Here is a 15,823-nt window from a genome sequence, read left to right on the forward strand (position 1 = left end):
TTCGAGTTTGAAAAAACTACCTTTACGTCGCATTCAGGGGTTTCAAAAAAACGACCCACAGTCACGTTTTCAGAAAACGACCTATATGTACGTTGGAGGACAGGTTGGGTTGAAAGCTCACTACTCCACTGCTGCCACCAACAACAACCACTTTCTAATCTGCAAAAAAAACTAAACGGGAGTAAAGATTTCTTCACATTTGTACGTGTGATTCTTATGTCCGCCTTCTTGGACTGTGTTATTTTAGATCAAATGTTACAGTTGCATTCGTTCAACAGCAAACACCAGAAAGCTTCCTTCCTGGCCCAAAGTAATCACACAAGCAGTGGCTCCGCTATTTTTTTCTTTTTTGATTTGGTGGCATCACTGTGTCCGTAAATGATACCAAGAAGATACCCTGAGCCCTTTGTTTGTTGTTCAGTGGTCGCGGCCCAGGTTTGTGTCTGAGTGCTGAGTATATTTCCCCTTCCATCCAGGGCTATGCTTTGTTGCACTCTGTGAAACAAGGTAGAATTCAATTACATGGTGGCCGCAGCCATGACAAGAGCTCACTCTTGTTTCAATCACCTCACAGGTGGAAATGTGGATGAGGAGAAGTGCCACACCAGTCAGCACACCGCGGACCACCAGAGGGGAATGAGGCATGAGGCGACACTCGGGAGGTGGTGGTGGTGGTGAGCGGCACAGGAAGACGTGCCAGAGCAGAAATCCTGTTCATCTCATAAGAGCGTGAACCTAGGTAAGCTCAAAGAACTTTTTTTTTTTTTAGGAATTCTAGAGTCATTAAAACCACTGATCAGAGAAAGGCAGCTTGTTGTATGCTATGCTAAATATGATGTGTAAGTAAAACCTCTTTCAAGTGAAGTCAGCTGAAGTACATTATGTGTCACTGCCCGCACCAGTGTCCATACAGAAAATGTATTTTTACATAATAGTAAATGGGGGTTGTCCAAAATGTGTTATCCATCCATCCATTTTACCGCTTTATCCTCCACCTGAGGGTCGTGGAGGGAGTCGTGCTAATCTCAGATGACATAGGGGGATAGGCGGGGTACACCCTGGACAATTAGCCAGTCCATCACAGGGACACATATAGAGACAAACAACCACCCACTCTCACTGAAGGTCAATTTAGAGTGTCCAATTTACCTAATACCCATATCGCATGCTTTTGGACTATGGGAGGAAACCGGAGAAAACCCACGCACACACGTGGAGAACATGCAAACAGAAAGGGCCTTCTTCCAACCAGGTGACGAACCCGGGTCTTCTTACCGCAAAGGCAAGAGTGCTAACCACTACACCAACCGTGTGGTCCCCAATTGTGTTGTAATGTGAAATAATTCCTTTACATTTAACTTAGTGACACAAATTTACCAAACAAGGCAGCAGTAGACGAACACATCCTGGAGCACCCTAAACTTCAAGTGTGGGAGAATGAGGAATTTGTTTTCAATTTTTCAGTTGGAAATGAAATTATGAAATCGTAAACTTAAACTGGTGGAGATTTTATCAGGTGAGCCTTTCTGTGTCCCCTGCTGGTAATTACATTTTCAGTGTTTTTTGACACATGGTTGAGCACAGCAAATTTGGGACGTATCTCATACAACCCTACATCAAAAAAACAACAACAACAACAACAACAACTAAACAGGCCTTTTTAAAAGAACTTCAATTTGAAACTCTGAAGTCATAAAAGACACGGGCCGGGGAAAGAAAGTCTCTGGCGGCATGTGAAATGAGTTGGTGAAATCTGCATGTTTTGGCTTCTGTAAATGCTAAATGTGACGCTTAAATGGTTCACTGCGTAAAATGGAGGCAAAAACAACATCTGTTTCAGGGCCTCTATTCCAAGGTTTAATGACTTTTCATTATGTTGCCTTTTTTTACTTCTTCTACAAAAAGGAAAATTCATATAGTCTGTGTCTATGGGTGCTAGGGGAACTTTGAGTCATGGGATGTGTACTCTACAGCCATCACACTGATGGCCCTCTCCAAGGACCCTGCCTGTGCCCAGAGCAAATGAACAGACTCAGATAAAACAAACACCATCAATCATCGTGATTGTCACACTTTTCATTGGCTTCATAATTTCCCTGTGAAAATGTCTGTGGAGCCAAGGCTGCGTAGACAATTTGAGGCAGTAATCAACCATGTTATGAGCCCACATTGATAATTAATGGGTGACAGTAGGAGAAAGAGGGCATCACAGACGTAGTGTAAACCTTGTTTTCGAAGCCCCTGCGTTTTTGTACCTTAATCCCCTCAATAACACAATATGTTTGTCTGTAGTCCTCGGGGCTGGACTGTCATCAGTGATTGAACGCTGCCTTATCCTAGAGGAGGCCAGATCATTTAACTGCTATTCTCTTTTCATCCTATGGGAACTCCTTTTGTGTGCGTGTGTGTGTCCTGTCTGCCTCATTGTGTATAAGGCCCATAAATGATATTTATGGGCAAAGCCTACGAGGGGATGTTGTGATGATATCACAAACATAGCACAAGCTGCAGAGTGACAGTGAGAAATATGGCAGGGAATTAAAAGAAAGACTGCCGTGTTAGGGGGTCATATCTTCACGGGAGCCAACTTTCATCAAAGCTAATGAGAAATTGTGAAGAAAATGTATCAAAAACAAAATGGCCAAAAACACCTTAAAGTGATAGTACAGGTAATGAAACGCAGGCTACATCCACACTATGTTTAAAACTGCATGAATTCTGCTCCGGACACGCCTGCTGTCCACATTTTCCTGGTGAAAGTTTGAAAGTCTATGGCTGACGTGTGTTTCCCATCCGAAAATACTTTTTTTTAAAGATTTATTTGAACTGACAAACATAACAAAAATAAATCCATCTGGACTATCTTACTTTAAACTGAAATGTTGAAATAGAACACTAGATACTAACGTCTTTTCCGTCTAATATTACTCTTCCAACTGTCAATCTTATACATGACCTGACACTGTCAGAAACCCGTGACACTCCTAACCTCTCGTAGCATCGCTAAACTCAGGTAAGCTACTATCTGTGGCAGATAGTCAACAAGTCCCTTAAAGGCGCAGGCACCTCTTTCAGTAGATCACCTGTCACTGCCTAATATCATATACAGTAACTATCAGTAAACATAAATCATGAAATATTATTAACACCAATTGGCAATTGACTACTAATAATGCAAACAATAACTACTCAAAACATCAAAATTCTTCTACAAATCATGAACTTCATAGTATTGCAAATATATGAAATAAGGATATGTTGCCTACAACACACAGGATTACAGTGACCACTGACTGTTACCTGCATTCACGTCCTGATTGGTTCTTCTATGAGGTGTAAAAAAAAAAGCTCCATTAACTTTTACTTTTTGTCTCAGTTCCACCTTGTTTGTCGGACTCACGGAATAAATCCCCACTCTCACATTTCATCCTTGTTGTTTCTGTATTAGCAGTATATTTTTTGAAACAAGGTAAACGACAACAACAACAGTAAGGCGATCACGCACATGCCTAATGTTCCTCGCGATATACAGTACGTGTTGAGGTGCGTCCGCATGGATGCAGACGACTCCTGATGTGAACCCTCATCTGAACAACCAGCCTGAGACAAACACACACAAAATGCAGGAACTGTCCATGGTGCTTACCCATTTCTCTCAAAGTTGTTGGTCACTGTGAATGAACTTCTTTGCATCATGGACATCATTAACAGAGATGTCCATGGTTGCCATACACTGAGAGGATGGCACCACATGAAAGCATTTCCAGCTAACACATTTTTACAGTTTCATGTGATCTAATGAATATAATGTTTCATTGCTAACGTGTACGTGTTTAGCTCCAGCCCATGTGGGAGGGAGACACTGACCAATCAAAGGTCAGTTGAGGGTCAACGAGAGAGAAAGAGGGCACTCTGTTTGGCTATGGAGCTGCACATTCACATCCCTTTGGTGGAAATATTGCTACTCCAGCATAAATAATTGCCTACACAAGAGTCTGAAGTCTGACATAAAATAAAATGAAATTCATCACTTAGCTGAGATGAGCCCAAAAACGCCAACACGCCACCCCTGGATGTTCCACACTGCTCATAAGTTTCATGGTCAAACACAGAATACTACATACTGTATATTAGCAATGATTCAGCTTCTCATGGCACTGACTTTCTATTGTGCATGTTAAATTCTGAGCCTTGAGGACACCACTGACTCGTTTGGCCTTTGCAGTCAGTTACACATATTTCTCTCCCCTCGAAAAACTAACAACTCAACAGTCAATTCTCCCAGCCTGAGCACATGCAATAGATTTTTTTCGCTATGTCTGTGACTGACCGGTCTTCTTCCTCTGGGTGCGTTTCAACCAATATCTCCTCTCGGTCTTCATTAGATTTAATAGCTTTGTTTGAATAAGTTTGAATACTAAAACCAAACTATCTTGGTCGATGCTAGTAGGCAACATGAATGTGTGACAACAACAAAGAGAAGTCATCTACAGATTTAGCTTGCAGCCTCAGGGTCCCTTTTACTAGATTTACTTTACTACATTTAGAGCTATCCCGTCACAAACCTGTGCAGCCCACGACCACCAAAGAGATGTGAAATAAAACACATACAGTTCTTCACATAATTATACTCAGTCGAGCCTTGCCAGACTTATCCCAAATTACAAATTTGGAATATTGAAATATTTGAGGCTGAAACATCCTGTAGCAACCCAGATTCAAATGTGTGCTGTGTGTCTGCCTCGCTCCCTCTCTATTCCTCATTAACACTTATCTGTCCAAGCTAATGAAGGCTTAAATGCAGGTATCCACACTCTCAGGTATCCACACTCTGTAAAGATTGCTCCTCTACACCAGTGGCCACAGAATAGGCTTCATTCAACTATAGTAAGGCCGTCCACACTGACTCGAGTGTAAATTAAAATGACCGGCTCTGTGCACCATTGTGGCTTTTCGAGAACCTCTGTATTCCGTCACCTTCTTGCTTTCCAGCCTCCTCTTTACACTCATCTACCGGTGCCAGGCTCTGGTCCCTGCATATCAGGTCTGACCACATGCAGCCTAATCACACATCCCAAAGGCTCGATAGGATTCAGCCAATATGAGGGCAGCACATTACCCTAAACATACTTTAGTGGGGCACAGCAGCCTGAATGCCATACCCGCACAGAAGGAAACCACTGGCATTTGGCCCATCGTCTGCTTTCAGCAGGTTTTTGGCTGGAAAAAATAATTTCACTCCACTAATGATGTCCTTTTATAACTATTGTGTCACAAATAACCTGGTTGCTCAAAGAATGAGTCTATTCTTTCCTCTTGCAGCGGTGGCGAATTTTTACAGCAAGTGACTTATGAAAACCTTCATTTCAGACATGACTTTGCACTAAAAACACAAACGTGTAGAACCAGGACTGCATTAAAGTTTGATGAACTAGATCATAAAATATGAAAACCCTGATAAAGTGGATGTTAATAGGTTGCCTATGGGTGGATCAAGCCTGTAAGTGAGGTGAAACTTCCTGCTGAAAAGAATGACTGAGGAGCCTGTGAGTGTGGGCGTGTGTGTGTGTGTGTGTGTGTGTGAAATCCTGAAACTGCCAATAATGAAAGAAAGTGAATGCCTACAGTTTGCACAGACAGCAACAGATGGATTAGTAAAGCATTCACACAGTAATGAATAGTCATTATCCACTTGCCTCTATAGATACACTGTTTAATTATAGACTTTAATATTCGATAAAGTGGTCTAAATTTGCATTGTGAAGCTTAAAATGTTATTAAAGAAAAACACACTAGCTAAAATACAGTTTTAATAATATTAATATCTTGTATTTTCCACTCAGCAAATCTATTATATTATATTTATTATTATTATTACATCTTAAGTTAGACTCTCAGATCACGTTACACACAGTCACTGTCCATGGTGCTGATCTATTTGCATCAGGGACATAATGAAGAGAGATTTTCATAATTAGCAGAAGGCTGGACATTAAGGCATTTCCTGCCAACAATTCTTTTTTATAGATTCATAATTGTATAATCTTATGATTATAACCAAGTGTGGTTGACACACAGGGCTTTGTGTGACTAACATCTCACAGCACCTCCTGGGATTGTCCCATGTTAACCACAGAGCTTTGGGGAAATACATTTTAACAGGTTATTGTTTTAATTGGTTAAATTATCAGGGACCCAATTTCAGAGCAATGTAGCTTTAGATCCAATTTTACAATTTAGGTACAAAACAGTGTTCAAGAACATAAATATTCGGATTTATAAAAACATGCAGATGCATCTCCAACGCTAGTTTCCCTTTATAAACACAATCAACTCGTAATTCAGAGAAGCTTTTGCGAGTGTCAGGTAACGGCCATGGTTGCTCATAAATAGGCAGGAATAACAGCCCAGATTAAGATTCATTGTTAATATTCAAAGTCACGACAAACACAGAGAGAAGACCGAGGAAGAGGAATTTCATAATATTGAGAATCTTGTTGCAAAAAAAGTTCCACTCCTCTGTACACAGTGGGTTGGGGGGGGGGAAGGAGTGAGTGGCCATCGCATAAGTGGGTCTCTACTGTTGCCTAGTGAATGGTTAGAGGGGTAAGACATTGTATGTTGAGTTTGTTAGTAAAATTAGAATTAATACATGAATTAGAAAACCCAGAAGCCTGTTTTCAGTGTGCGTTTCTCTCACACGCTGGGTCCAGAGAGATCCAGCAGGACAAAGCGTGGAAGTCGGAAACCACAACCCATTCATCATTCACTGGCCAGCAGGTTTTTACTGGTCTCTGAAAGAATTCTCTCCCTCCGAGGCTTCGCTTCCATTTGCCTCATCCTCTAGCAGTGCCAAACAGGCCATTTCACATCATCATGCACTGTGATTACTTTGCTTTTTTTTTTTTTTATACCCTCCACATTTGTTTGAATCTAAACGGCTTCAGTTGCGGCAATTAAACTGATCATGAATGACTGACTGTTCTGCACAATGACGTCAACAACAACAGTAGTAATAATGAACACTTTCAAATTTGTATAGCGTGTTAATGAAACACTTGATCTCACAATAATCTGGATCCATGGATAATGGATAATATGACCTTCCAATCCAATCCAATCTAACTTTATTCATAAAGCCCTTTAAAAACAACAACAGAACATCAGAGATAAATAAATCAAATGAAATGCAAAAACATAAGAACTAATAGACCTAAGAACAGACAATAAAATGCTGTAGAAAGTATAAAAACAACACAAATAAACACGTCATACAATAAAACCATAAAAAAAGATAAAAACCAACGTCTCATACTGGGACGAAAGCCAAACAGTAAAAAAGGGTTTTAAGATGCGTTTTAAAAGTGGACGGTGAGTGAACCGTTGTCAAGCTTCATAAACTAGGTTCCCAGGTCACATTGACTCCCAGTGAGTCCTAAGTCTGTTGAACACATGTAATACCAACATAAGTCATTTTGCTATAACCTCCTCTGCTACCACAATTTAGAGAAATCGATTCTGTTATCACGGCATCAACATTTCTTGCAACACTTCAAACTGCTTCAGTCAAAAACCTTACGGTACTTAAAGAGGAGTTCCAATCTCACGGTACGAGAGTTGGCCCGACTTTAGAGTGAAGGCATTGTTCAGCGTTAACATTCTAACCCACTTTGAGCCGAGCCAATAGCGAGAGATAAATAACATGTTTGTGTTGCTCTTGCGAAAGTGACAAGAGAAAGGCGGAACTTGAAAAGAGGCTGGAAGTGCTAATGAGCCTTATTTTAAGAACACCACACAGCCATGAATATTTAACAGCTTGTCTCCTTTATGTTCCACCAGAAATATTAGGTCTGATGAATTCACTATTCTGAGTGAAAAAAAAGAAAAAGGTTTGTGTAAAGCTGCCTGTGCCAAGACGCCGCTGCATAATATTCTTTATATGTGGTCATTATGGGGGCTGGCTATAAAACACTCAACTCAAAATTGTGTTGTAATGCTGGAAATTGTCCACATTTCATCCTTTGGATTTAAGGCAAGAAAGAAAGCAACTGTGTGCTCAGCCATCAACCCAGAGACATCTTCATTAGCACGGCCTTCATTAAAGAATAATGCTAGATACTCGAATAACCTTTACCCAAATGTTTTAAGAGGATAAGTTTCAAGGTAGTGTCAAAGAGATCCTGAAAGATGCCAAGTCCTGTGGACTCACTTTGTTGCTAGGCAACTGCTAGGGTAACTGATCCTTGTTCGGGAAAACAACTTCACTGTCCACAATAAATAAAGATAGAAGGAACACACCATGAACCTCTTGAGCAGGGTTAAGTCTCTGGGAATAACACTCAGCAAACATCAAGTACTGTGGCTGCAAAGACTGCAGGGTTGTTTATGTTTGGTAATTAGACTCGCACTCTCAGGATACAAATAAATCTACAATTTGCGGGAGGTTTGAAGCAAGAGCAGAGGCTAATTTCACTCCTAATGATACCAAATGAAGTCAAATCAAATTGTGAATTGATGATTTTTTTTTTTTCTAAATATTTACAGGTCCTATTTTGAATGTTCTGTGGACGCTGAAGATGACGGGAATAATTGTGGAATTCAGCTCGCAGTGGGTTTGTGCTTTGTTTGTGAGCAAACATCCTCTGAACACATCAAAAGGCAACCACGCTACCAAGAGAAGTAACTAGGACTCCTTATCAAAGCAGCCGGGCTTTATCTCATTAAAGCAGGCAGGAAAGAGGGGGAAGAAAAGCTCTCGCTCCAATGGGAAATGAAAACAGTTTTGCCCATATTTGCTTTGTTACTTAACCAGGAAAGCTCACATTAATTACTTTCATCTTCCTCAATCTATTCATTATTCTCCCCGTAAACCTATTAGTCAAATTAAACATTTCTGAGCACATCTGGCTTTCTTAACGTTTGTTGCCGGCTCAGTGTTCTGCCGCGCTGCAGGTAGAGTGTTAAGAAAGTCCGGTGGCATTTCTGGGATGCGGTACCTGCCGCGTCTTATACCGAGAGCTGCCTCCCAGGAAGCCGTAATGTATGAAATTTGTCAGTGTCAATTCCCCAGCTAATCTCTCCGGTCCACCTCGCTGTACTGCCTCTGCTGCCCATTCATTCGGTTGTTTTGTCTCTAAACCTGCTACCCACGTAAACGCACAAAGACATCGGAAAAAGCCGGGGTACGGGATGTGCAGCGGATGCTGCGGTACAAAAGAACACAACCCTAAGGGAGAATTGATCCCACTGATCCCGTTCTTGAGGAATAAGACTACTATGAAATGAAACCATTCAAAATCGAGATTTAACATACTGAACATAATCAATTCATCGTTTTAATTTTTAAAAGTCGACTTTGAAACCACTGCCTTCTATAAAAGATCTCAATACAAGACAGCGGTCTCTCTCGGAGAGACTTAAGACTTATTGTCCATGGAGAAAACACACGGTTGAAGTCAAAGCTAGAAATAGAACTTTTTCACTCTCACGGAATGCAGAAAATAGTCATTTAGAATTTAAAAAATGTGGTTTATGTATCAAGATATGACATATTCATAATTTGCTCGTGGTCTCTTTCTTCTGTCTCTACCTCTCCCCCCTTTCTGTCCCCAAACCTCTCCTCTGTCACCCATTTTTCCTTTCACCCCAACCGGTCGAGGCAGATGGCCGCACATCTCTGAGTCCGCTTCTGTCAGAGTTTTCTTCCTGTTAAAAAGGGAGTGTTTTCTCTCCACCGATGCCAGTTCATTGTGTGAACTGCTGGGTTTCTCTGCTCTCCCTGATGTCGTCTAAGTGCAGTCACCTGAGATAATGTACGTTGTGATTCGGGCGCTATACAAATAATATTGAATCGAATCGGTCCACTGATGCGGGCGCTCGGTCGCTCGCGGTGCCCGGCACAGAGCAGCGTCACCTCGGCCTTTCCTATTGCAATTAACCATGATTATTTGACTAATGTGTGACCCTAAAACTACTATTGTCATAGTAAATATGTCGTGGGATCTGTGCCATGAAAAAGAACTTTAAACAGATGACTTGACTAACGTTTGAGAAAAGGTGAACCATTCTGGAATGATTGTGGTGACTGGAAAAGGGAAGTGCATCATCCGCATAGAAGAAAACACCAATGAAAGCGGGAAACTTTGAGCATCATCATCATCATCAGAAATAAAGAAAAGCTTCTTTTTTTTTTCCTTTTTTGAAATAAATACACTATTATAGCAAGCATCAACTGTTGTTTCACCAGTGTCATTCAAAATAGCATCATTACTCAATCACTGCAGGGTTTATTTAAGCACCAGTCTTGAGTTTGGCAGACACAGAGGCATAAATTGCCTAAAGTTCTGCAGCGAGAGGAAAATGCTAATTAAGGCTACATTTAGAACATTCTCTGCTCATTACGGTTAGCGATACCAACACACAAGGAAGCCTTACAATATCAGGGACTTAAAATAGTTCTGAAAACTATGAAATAAAGTGCTTTAACTTCCTTAAGAGTATGTAAGGAATGAAAAGTTGCAACACCCTCCACACTGCAGGATATTTTCCGATTCCATCTATTATTTTTTTTCCGCAAGTGTTGATCACACACGTTCTTGTTTCTCGGTTTGTTTCCTGGTGAGTTGCATCCTATGCATGAAATGAGGCAACGCCGCTTTCCTCTCTCAGCCCTCGTACGCTCTTCTTTATTTCATCATAAAATGAAAATGGATCGTTTCTTCAGTTTGATGCAACATGTTGACACTTAGATGTTGGGCGAGGGGGGGAGCGGTTCGATGCTGCTTGCTTGTGTTTCTTTAAATATGTCTTTTGTCTATATCTAACGCTAATATCAATATTTATAATCAGCTGATGGCCGATATATGATGAACGTCTTTTCCTAACCCGTCACACTGCTGTGTGGGTGATAGTTGATCGTTTTCCTTATGAGAGCTTAAGTAAGCTTTTCCTCACATGGGTATGTCAGCATGCCTACTTATTTATAGTGTAGTATAAATGCATTTTGGCTTCTTTAAGCCTTCACGAGAGCACAGACTGTAGCATGAAATAGGGCGTGGGGGGGGTGGGGTGTGTTGTAGGAAGAACAGACACTTTTTTTTTTTTAAAAATGCCTTTTTTTCCTGTTCTCTTGTGACATACTTCCAAATTTTATTATTTTTAAGGATTTGAAGAACTTTTTGTTCAGGTGTGTTTACATAGTTGGTGAAAATGGGGAAAAAAAAGAATAATTTAATCTGATTGGATATAAAGGATATAAGACATTATATCTTGCACATTCTTATAGTCTCTGTAAACACATTTTAACATAGTAATGGGAAAAAAACAAGCTAAATCCTCTGTGTTCTAAGGGTTAACTGAGTCTGCATCTTTACATCTTTTCCAGTACCACATGATTTTTATAATATTATACAAGAATCTCATATATCATTTTAAACTGTTCCCTAAAAATCTATAAATCATATTTGTGATGCATTAAAAAAAACAGTTCTTGGCATAAAGACTGGAAAGGAGTTTTTTTTCATAGTATCTATTTAAAAAACAAGATATAGTTTTAACTTTTAGTTTTATACGTAAACCTTGAACGGAGCCAGGTCATTCTCCAGTCTTCCACTCTTAATTGCAATTTTAAATGGCATGCGTGTGTGTGTGTGTTTTCATCCACTCTCACCTTGACATTAATGGTTTTTCTGGCTGCCGTCCACTGAGATCTGTGGGATCTCAGGATTCACGGGGGCCGGACTCACTGCAGTGTGTCAGCTACAAAACACAAAGAGAGGACACACAGCAAGTCAGACAACAAGGGGGAAAAAAAGGAGGAAAAAAAGCTCATTTTAGGCATTTTAGAGACACCGCAACAGCCTGGATGTATCATAGGTGTGGGACATGTACACAATGCTACTGTGGAAGAGAATATTGACACTTTTTTTTGGGTGAAATATTAAAACACAATATTAAAATTGGTGGTTAAAACGTGTTGTGTAGTCGTCATTACAATATTGGCAATATATCTATGGATACATGCAAACAAATAAATGTAGATAATGTGGCTGTAATAAGGAACTCTATTAACTTGTGCTCAACGTGTTAATCTGACTCAAACTAACTAAAATGAGTAATCTGTCAATTATTTTCTCGATTAATCGAGTACTTGTTGATCGGTGTTTACGAAACACACAATGTCGTTTGATGTCCACATGACTTCTCTGTTATATGGAGCAAAGAAACCAGAAAACATTCACATTTAAGAAGGTAAAAAAGATCTGAAAGCTTGTTTTAATTATTAAAAAAAAACAAAAAAAAAGAACACTCAAAATAGTTGACGATTAATTTAGTAATTGATAAATATTTGAATAATCGTTGCAGCCCTAATTAAGACTGACAGAGTTGAACTTAGTTGAATCCAAACATGTGCAATTACTTATTCCTGTTTATTGGCGTATAGTGGAATCATTGTGATAAAGCAAAGCAAATAAAAAGCCATCAGCTATTAAACATCTTGTCCGTGTTTGTCTGCTGTGGGGAGACCAGTGTAACACTTTATTGCGCCGGCCCGCTTAAATCCATCAGTCTTTGCAACAATTCTGCATTTATTAACTGGAACACTGGAAAACAAAAAAAAAAGGTGATAATCTTGTTAATAGCCAGCACGTTAAGAGAAACGTCTGCTTGTTGCTTTCAATTTAAAACACAATTGTTTGAACGCATTCATCATTGAGCAGGTCAAAAAATTGCAGGCGTCTAAATGAGAGAGGCTGTTGTGCGCTTCTCTCGGGCGGCTCATACTGAGATTGTTTGTCGAACCCACGGAAATGAGGCTCGAGCCATTTTCCCTTATCTACATATTAAGGCCCAGTGCTGTGCTGACTATCTGACCTGTCAATTGATTTCTTCGGGAAAAAAAAAATGTGATTTATTAAAATTCATTGGCTGCTTACCAAGAAGACGCCGTCAGGTGCTTATTTAAAAAAAATGCATAGCTGTATTGTGTCCAAAAAAGGAAAAAAAGATCAGTGACGTTTGGCAGCAGAGCTCGCACGCTGCATTTCTCAAATCTTAGTCTGCGTGGCGTATTGATTTATTTCCCGCGAAGCATAAAACCCATCAATTCGCCGCATACGACATTATGGCTCGTTCAAGGCTGTCAGGGGAGAAATTATCATGCTTGATGATGTCGATGAGTTAAATCCATAGCACAGATGCACGTCTGATGCTGAATTCAGAGCACAATGGAACACGTCGCTTCAAAGCGCAGCAGACTCTCTGGAGGGAAAACCAAAAAGGTACGGAGCAGCGTTCGGCACCGCTGACGAGTTCTTTTATAATCCAGAGGAATCTATTAAAGATGGGTTTTAATTATGTATTGTTCAAGCTCACTGATGATCATTATGTGTGACTGAGGAATATCCTACAGTGAAATGGCACCAGTTGTCCTGTCGAAGAGGAAACTTTCTAGTTATTTTATGTGTTTTTTTTTTGTTAAAGAACTGAGTCATTTTGTTCTTAACCCTTTAACAGCGAGCGTATCGCACACAAGGTGTTTGCGCAAGTGCACTTTGCATTACTGTAATTGCACGAAGATTTCTGAAAGCTGAGGCTTGCATCTCAAAGTCAACGCGTGGTTATTACGGTAATTTCACTTTCGCTGTTGCAGGAAGTTGACGAATCAGCATCTTTGTCACCAGAGAGGAGAGTTGGAAAAATGCCTGTAGTTCCCATTTTTTTTGCCTGTTTTTGGACATTGAGACAAAGACTCAAAGAAATGGGACTTTAAATATGTTTTTTTTTGCAGTACATTGTAAATAACTGCCAGATATCGAAAGTTATTCTGGAAAAATGGACAAAAGCACTTAACTCACAAGAAATGTTATGGTTACGGAAAAAAAAAAAGTCAGCTTAGGTGTTAAAGGGTTAAATTAGGGCAGCTCAATGTCTCATGCAAATGTGTTATAGTCACGTTAAGTTAGGACAATTAGATCGCACGGCACTGGCGTTACATGACATGACATTGACATGGACAGACTCGCCATCAGTTCGTCTTTATTAACTATCGTTGAACTGTAACCGCTGATAACTGTTTACACCATCCAATCATCGCGGTTTACTTTGAGTTGTTGAGCACGACAACGGGAACGTCCACCGTGGACGGATTCTATTCATTAGTCGTAAACCCCCCCCGAGGCCAATCACTTCTTCTTCTTATCACTTATTTTTTTTACATGTTCTACATCTATCTTACACGGTATTTGCACTAAAGCAGTTAAAAAAAACAACTTCATTTGAATTCACCCTGTTCCATCTTTTGCCCTATGCCCTATGAAGATGAGTGAGTGAGTGAATTCACCCTGTTTTACTCCGCGTTTCACTCAAATAACTTGATTTTACTATCACATTATTAGATGCTACTATTATTAAACTTGAACCCCCAGTCCGATTTCCATTTCTGGATTTTAGTCAAACCCTGGCCCGACCCGATAGGTCGCGTTGGGTCCAGACGGGATCAGGTGACATTATGACTACATCCTAATCGTAATGTAAAATACTATATTTCTTAGTTCTTGGTACCTTTGTAGATCTACTGTGATCAAATAGTAATGCAAATTTATGAGTGCAATTTCAACAGTATTATGCTTAAGTAAGCAATTTGGCCTTGTTCATACTTTCTTTTGTGAAAAAAGAGACTCCATTAAATGTATAAAAAAAGGGGAATATTTGGAGTTCTTGTTATGTACATGTGATTATTTGACTGGTCCGGAGCAAGGAACTAAAAATGACACCGCTGCTTTAGTGCACACCATCATCCACTTTCACAAAGACAGCAGCTCTGCTATAGCAGAAGGCCACCACTTCAAATCGGATGAGGAGCAGGAGAAACACTTGTGGTGATTAGTTGAATGATCTGCTGACCCCTCTATGTTCAAGAGAGAATGGTTTACACTAATTTCCAAGCGATTCCCATGATTTTTCTTCCCACATGTCTATGCAGATACACTCCCTTTCACAATTGCCACAATCATTCCAGAGTGACTAAACCAATCAGAATAGAGCTATTCAAATCATCAACTGCATTTTTTTCATACTGCAAATCATAGAGAAATACACAAATACACAAGATTGCAATTCCAGTATTGCAAAGACAAAAAAAATTGTCAATATTGTAAAAAAAACAACATTGTACTCGGTTGTAACGCTGTGAAAAAGCGGTTTGTGCCAAACATGTTTCTTCAAAAGTGCACATTAAAACAAGAGACTTTCAAGTGCATATGCTGGGTGCATTATGATTTTCCCTCGTTTATTCCTCATTTATATGATGATCATAAAATCACTGTGGCTTTATCTTGTACATTACCATATAATAATGCCAGTAAGCTGCTGTGGGAATCATTTTAATGGGCTCAACAACAGTTTCCCAGCCACGTCCCAAACCACCTCCAAACTGGTGTAACAACAGTGGACTGCAGTAATAAACCAAGCACCGTCCTAAAACCTGGCCCTGGAGACTTGATTATCCTGTCCGTGTAACCCATTATAGCAACACTGTCGGTGAAAGGCAACATAGCATCTTAATGGCTCTTTGTGACTGAGAACAACATGTAAATTGAACGTGTGAAAAGCCACAAGCAGCAGGGAAAACACTCGTGGAGGCAATTCAGCTGCCATTCAAGGCATTTCCACATAGTGTATAAATTAACATTTGGTTCTGAAAAGGTCATTTGTTTGCCTTTTCAAACTGCGGCAACTTTTTCCTCTCTGTAATAAAAAGCATATAATAGCAAGCATGTAATAAAAAATTTGAGAGGAAAAAAAATCGATAAAAATAACCTTT

General features: G+C 39.9%; 1 protein-coding gene across 3 annotated transcripts in view; it reads right to left on the minus strand.

Annotated features, from left to right (window-relative positions):
* The window catches only part of mgat4c (mgat4 family member C), a 101,841-nt gene that overhangs the window by 70,182 nt on the left and 15,836 nt on the right, over window positions 1–15,823 (minus strand). For all 3 annotated transcript variants that reach the window (XM_044036975.1, XM_044036978.1, XM_044036977.1), the window contains one exon: window positions 11,669–11,757. The gene's annotated coding sequence lies outside the window, so the exon portion shown is untranslated. The remainder of the gene's footprint in view (window positions 1–11,668; window positions 11,758–15,823) is intronic.

This window comes from Solea senegalensis, linkage group LG10 (assembly GCF_019176455.1).
Source record: "Solea senegalensis isolate Sse05_10M linkage group LG10, IFAPA_SoseM_1, whole genome shotgun sequence".
In the NCBI taxonomy this organism is placed as follows: domain Eukaryota; kingdom Metazoa; phylum Chordata; class Actinopteri; order Pleuronectiformes; family Soleidae; genus Solea; species Solea senegalensis.